Genomic DNA, 7,235 nt, shown 5'->3' with positions numbered 1-7,235 from the left:
GAATGAGAATCCTGTCTCTAGGAAACATTTAAAGAGATATTATCAAAGTTACAGGTCCTAGCTCTAAGAGAAAGGAAACAAAACAATGAGAAACACAGATGAAGAAGATTTTCTTAACCTTGAGATTTCCCCCACCAAGCCATATGCTGCAGTTTCTCAAAGGGTATTGCTGCAGTGCAGGGAGAACAAAGAGTATTAGTTGAATAATCAGGATAGATTATCAAAATATATAAAATCAAAGTCTGTACCCTACAGCAAGCCATAAAGAAAAGCAGCCATCTGGAGCTCAAGAAATGTTTCTAGCTTTGTCAGTAAGACTTTATTATAAGCAGACAATATAGGCTGCTAATTAAAAAAGCTACAGCTAAGAATTCTCCCTCTCTCCAGGGATTATTTCCCATACATGCTTTAACATTTATAATTGTGATTTCCATAATCACATCTCTAAACCCCTGGGGCCACAGGAGACTGACCACAGGGACTCTGATTTCCCTTGTTCACATCCAGTATCAAGAACAAGTCCAAACCAAGAAGTGTGAATTCAGTCCTTGCTCTGTTCTTGTTTTATTGCCAGTTTCAGGAACCTTCTACATGTCATTGTGAAAACCAAAAGCCACAGAAAATCAACTGGAGATTCTGACATCATTCTGAGATTCTCAATCCCTGTGATTTCTAAATAATGCAAGGACAAACGGAGCTTGTTGTTCTCTACATAAAGGATACCCAGAGAGAAAGGTACTGAAGAGTAAAAAACAAAAAATAAATGAAAATCTGTCAAATTATTTCCCGTTTTCATTTAGAAAGGAAGAAAAATTGCACACTTTTTTCTTTTTTTAACCTGAGTGGGAAGTTTTGCTTCTGTTTTTACTGATAATGCTGAAGTTTTATGTTTAACTTCTGACCAGGAATAGACTTTCAAGAACTACATAATCCTGCATAAACATTCTTTGTGTGTTGCATTTAGAGCTTTCAGTATGAGCCATCATCTTCATAAAAATGTACACAAAGAATCAGGCCAGTATCTTTGCTCTTCTGGCTGATGCTAAGCCTATGAGCACCTTTCATGCTCTTCCAGACAAGCTTCTTATCATAACTTCCCTGGACAAATATTTCCTTTCTTAGCAAAAAAATCTTTAATATTTATTTTCCATTCAGTTTCTCACACTTCTCTACAATATATGTACCTCCAAGAGCCTCAGAAGTTCTGCACTTATTCAGCTGAACATTTTTAACAGGAACAGTCAGTGCTTAGAGGAGCTGCCTGTGAGGAACATCGAGGAGGTATGAAGCTCTGGGGATATGAAATCCTTGCACTATAATGACATTAGAACTCATGCTAGCTAAGACAACACATGTACATCTCCCATGGTGTGTGCTCAGTTCCTCCTCAGGGTAGGAAGTGCACTGGAACATGTTACAGAGCAGTGTTTCTCCCCCAAAGAGCAGCTTTAAAAAGAACAAATCACAGTGAGCTGAGCATGGTGGGGTCCCAGAGATGTCTTTGTTCTCTCTCCTAGATGCAGCAGAGACAGAGCTGGGAGCACTCAAAACCATCCCAAAGGTGACTTAGAGTTTTCTTTGTTTTCCAGCAAAAGATTTCAGACAGAAGAGGAATTTCAAAAGGCCAGAGACACATTCTCATGAGCAGACAGAAGAGGATGTATATAATTGCAAGCTACAGGCATATATTAATTTATGCATATGTATTTCTAGGTTCTCCTAACTAGGTGGTGGCACCTCCATTCCTCCTCTAGCCCAGCTCCTCCACCAGAACAAGCCCCAGCACAAAGGGCAGCTTTTCTCACAGTTTGGTGAGCATTTGGGGTGATCAGAAGGGCTGTGCACAGAGCTTTTTAAAGGTTCTTCACAGTATGTTCCAGTTTCCAGTTCAGGCACTAGTTAAAAAAAAAAAAACTGCTTTGTTCCACATGATGGAAGGTGCCCTACTTACTGAGAGACAGGTTACTTTTGGTCTTTTGATTTCCTGCTGGCCAGGATGTACAGATGGGTTTCAAAAAAAAAGAGAGGGAGAAAAAAAAAAGGACAGATGCCACTGAAGTAGAGAAGAGATTAACAGGGTCACTAGCTTGCACTCCTGGGGTCTGGTTGAAGGATTCCTGCTTCTCAAAGCTGTGAGTTGTGAGAGGTGACGGACTCATCACTCAATGAAAAGTGAGTTACAGCTTTGCAGTGTGAACTTACTTGGCTGCTTTCCATTGCCTTGGCTCTGCAGCATGTAGGGCTCATGGGAAAGCACCACTTTGATGTTTTCCTGAATTTTTCTGTGGAACATATTAGACATGAGGCGTATCAGATACAAGTTCAAAGCATCTGGGCTAAATTCACAGTTGGTATTGATGATTTTCTGCAGTGCTTCAGGTGACATTTTAAGCAGGTTATTTAATGTGCTAATAAGCATAGAACCCAGACTATTTGGCTGGGAACAATAGGTCTTTTGTAAAAAGATGTATAACATGGATTCACACTAAACTTGACAGATATTAGGCTAAGATACAGAATTACCTGAGGATTGTTGGGTAGAATGCATCTTCATTATGCCAAGGAGACAACAGAAGTTGTGTTGGTAATACAGAAACGTGGCAAGAGCTGCCAAAATGTGTTACATGTGAGATGCAGGACATCTTACACCAGGTATGAAAGTGGTCCTTGAACTGCAGGACCATCCTCTACAAAGGAGAGGACAAATCCTCTACAAAACTGGCACAGAAACAAATCATAATGAGAGGGGGGAAAAAGTTAATCCTGCAACATAGATTCTTTTTCCTGTTGTACTTTGCCATGCTATCTTTGCAAAATAAAGATTATGCCTACCTATGTTCATATCCTTTTGATAGCAGAAATTGGAAAGTAGGTCATGGCAAATGGTTTCTGGTTTGAAGAATAAGGAACACATATTTTTTTTAAGGTTTCAACTTCTAAAAATATCTACCTATTCTTTCTAGGCTCTAATAGATAGAGAGTTTCTAGGGATAGAGAGAGAAATCCAGGCTTCTTTGAGATGTTGGGTTTGTGAAGAGCCTCATGTCATGGTGCCACTGGGCTCATGCCAGCCCTAATCAACAGATGGAGATCAAAAAATCAGGAGATTTAATCTTCAGTTTAAATTGTGCCTTTCATAAACAAACCTGCAGCCTGCTGACAGAGACAAAACAACCTTCTTCCAAATCCCACCACCCGCCCAGCTCCTGGCTGACTCATGATCCCTGTGCATCATGACCTAGAAGAGAGTAAGGCAAGCTGACTCTCCTTACTTCCAAATAAAGTTTTTTCTGCACTGTTTTCTCTTTTATTTTTTTTCCCTGTTGCCCTATTTTTGTTTCCCTATTGCCAGTCTTGTCATCTGAAGGATTCATCAAGATGCAGACACAATCCATGGAATCTATGTGGATGATCCAGGCAAGGAACCCTAAGGCATTCCCTTTCAACACCCTCCCAAAGCCCTTCAGACCAGGCTGCCATCCCCACTGCTCTTCCCTGGAGGCAGGAATGCTCACAGGATCCTTTTTTTTTGGAGACAGGTACTGTGGATGACAAGGAAGCAGGAGCTGGGTACAGCTCTTTGCTCTCTGCTCCCTGCTATGCTGCTGCTGCTGTCATGGAAACATGACCTTCTCTGCTTTATCAATTGCCACTTTCATGAAAAGCCTGTGAGTGTCCCATAGGAAATCTGGCAATAGAGGTGCAGGAAAAAAGGAACAAGAGTGTTATAGACTGCAATGGCAGCAAAGGGCCAGGAGGAGTGTGGTCTGGGCATTAAAACAATCCTGCCTGAGTCCCAGAGTGTCATTTCTCTTGAGGAAAGGAGGTACCATTTTTAAGTAATTTGTCTTTCCATAGCCACATTTTAACAGGCACAGCAAGCTCACCTGTGAGATCTGACAGAAACTTCAGATTTTGAAATCACGGGGTTTTTTAAAGCTTGTACATTTCCTCACATCCCAAGCCTGCCCTGAAAGCTCTGTCACTGATCTAATGACAGCTCTATTAAACTGGCTCAGGAGAGGTCTGTGACTGGAAACAGCTCAGCCCAATCTTGCCCTTCTCAGAGGGAAGATCTGAGGCATTTGTGCAGTGAAGGTCTTGCTAAGTTCCCACTTTCCTTCCTTTCACTGGGGCTACCTCTTCCACTGCATGCACTGGCCCAAACCTGCTGGCTCACCTCCAGTGACCCCTGAGGGTTATCTTACCTCATTTGATGCTAAATTTTTCTACCACAAGATTCAGGTACAAAAAGAGCACTGAAATACCTCACACCTTACAAAGAAAAAGAGAAAAAAAAAAAAAAAAAAGAAAATGAAGCCAATTTCTGTCCCATTCACTACAAAATGAGCACAGCTTTTAGAGGGCTGACACAGTTTGGGGCACACCTTATGACTGAGACTATACCTAGAAGGTTGTGCAGCCACAGCCATGCAGAGGTAGTTGAGATCAGCTGTACTGACACAAACTAAGTTCCAATTGGCACATTTGGAGTGAAGAAAAGTATTCTGTACTTCAAAAAATGAGAAATGTGGCAAGTCTGTTTTGTGATCTCCTCAACTCTGGAACTAAAAGTCAGCCTTTTCAGAATTTTATTGAAAGCATACTGTTTTCTTTAGGGTCAGAACTTCTGAGCTGCAAGAAAACTCAGGGCAAATAGGAAGTCTCTGACTCATTCAGGTGATGGACAAGAACTTTGCTGTGAGCATTAGCAAAACCAGCAAGAAAAAAGCCCTAGCAGCCAACTGATGATCTCTGCCCAAACACTGCAATTAAATGTACAAGTATGGCTCATTTTGCTGACTTTGTAGTGAAAGAATTCAATGGGATACCCCAAAATTCTCTGTGTGAATCCCTCAATTAAATGAATGTCAGCAGAGATCACAAAGACCTGGTACCACCACCATAAAATACCCCAGTGAATTCAATGCATTAAAGGACTATATATCACAGGCACAGGCTGTATATCCTGCTGCTGCAGGTTACCAACCAGCCCTGTTATTCCAGTTTGTAAAATTTCATTAAAATATATTCTTCCTCCTTCGTTCCTGTGCCAGAGGAACACAGGCTTAACTGAGAACTTTATGTGGGACACTCTGGGCCAAGTTTTGCTGATAATATCAAAGTTAGTGATAAACCTCCTGTTGGCTTAGAGATGGAGCATTAAAAGTCCTAAAATAATATGAAGTAATATTAGATCTCTTTAAAAAAATATAGTGTGACTTTCACTTGAAAAACTACAGCTTCCAAGAGACTGGTTGATGTTGAAGTCAGAATATTGTGTTTAAATATTTCTCTGTGCAACAGAAGCCTTAGATGGAACTGCTGCATCTCCTGAGAATGCAGGGTTATATTTCTTTCTTCATCTGAAAGGTGATTTCATGCTTCAGGAAGTAAAGAAAGTTTGTGCATTGACAATATAAATGCAGATGCCTCCCATAATGATTGACACCAAAGGTCGTGCAAGTGGAGTTTCATTTCTGCTCCCTGTAGATCAGGCAGCTGAGCAAATTAACTTCTCTTCAGGAATTAGGAAGTCAAAGTCCTGACAGTTCTGGCTTCCCCCCTCAAAATGGGCTCAGTTCAGAAGGCCTCATTGAGGTCTGATCTGCTCCTCACAATTACCTCTTCTAATAGGCAATATGAAAGCCAATGACACTCAAAGTGTACTGTCATAGAGGGAAATTTCTTTCCCTGCAAAGGACATAAGTGCCAATGAAAGAAACTATTACATACAGCAAGCAGTAAAACACTGTCATAAAGAAGTATTAATTTCACAGAGCTGACAGAAAACTATCTGTGGCCCAATCCCAGATATATATCCCAAAATGAGAGACCATTTCAAGCTTATATCTGGAAGAATAATGCTGTTCATGTAGGGGATAGGCAGAGAAAATCCCTAACAAGCTGCTTTTGCAGTTTGTGCTCTCTCACCAATGAGGGAATTTTACAGCACAATAGAAAAGTCATTAAACTACAGCACAAATATTGTGACAAATAGTAAAAAAAGCAGCTCACCATTTCCCCTGCTGTGTATTTTTAGACTGTTGCTGAACTTTTTCATGAACAGAGATATACAATATACTATACATTAATGGAATTTCAATAGGAAAACAGTAATTCTTCTTTTTTTGCTTGACTGCAGGTTGATTTGGCCCTTGCAGACAAGACTGGAAAATTTCTTTATGGTCCTTTCTAAGCACACCAGGTCCAGCTCTGTCTCTGCTAGAACACTGTTTGACCAAGCCCATCACTTCACCAATGGATTTTCTACCACAGCATATTCCAGGTGCCATGTCAAGTTCCCACACACATGCACTCACCTATTGCTAATGACTCTGGTTTCCACACCTCTTTCCCTTTCCTTCCATTCTTGAGCACATATTTGCTCAGACAATTAAAAATAGCATTTATTTTAAAACTGCATTAATAAAATGCAGCCTGATAAATGGAGCTATTTTGATAGTAACAAGCTTTTCCTATACATCTAAAATATGTAATTTTTAATTAGTATGTATTTCAGACACCTGAGGTCAAAATAGACCATGGGAGAATAACATTTTTATCAATGCTGTGCAGGCACTGTAACTTGGACCAAAAAGGTGTCAATGACAAAATACAATCCTTCCAAACAGAGACAGGCCATCCCCACAAGGGCTCATCCAAAATAGCAAAGTCCTGTGTACCTATGAATTTGTGAGATGGTTTAAATATTCACCCTGTGAGGAGGCACTCACAGGAGCAGAAGAGTCAGGGGCTGCTGCCAATGCACTCCTACCACAGGCTGCAAGAGTTGGTGAGGATGGGCTGAGATACCTGGTCCCAGGAGCTGCCTGGAGTTCAGAGTGTGCCTAAGAACCTTTGGGGTACAGCAGGGACACAGCTATCCACAGAAACATGAGATTACAAGACATTAAGATCCTTTAAAAAATATTTCCAAGTCAAGGAAATTTAGCTTGGGGAAGCTGTTCTGTATTTGTTCTACTTTTAAAAATTTTGTTTTTATTTTTTTTCTTCTATTTTTTAAACTCTAGATCTGACTTTGACTATTTCAAACTAACCAGAAGGTACAGAAAATGTGTACAGTACTACACAAGCACCAGGCAGTGTATGACTGGGTAAATCCATTCATGAACACATTTCCAGTACATCCTCATCAACTACCCAGCACCACTGCTGGTGAGAAATATCCCACCCCCTTTTCCAAACTTTCTGACCTCATTCCTTTGATTCAA

Source organism: Haemorhous mexicanus, chromosome 17 (assembly GCF_027477595.1).
Source record: "Haemorhous mexicanus isolate bHaeMex1 chromosome 17, bHaeMex1.pri, whole genome shotgun sequence".
Taxonomy (NCBI): Eukaryota; Metazoa; Chordata; class Aves; order Passeriformes; family Fringillidae; genus Haemorhous; species Haemorhous mexicanus.
Note: the sequence above shows the minus strand (reverse complement) of the source record.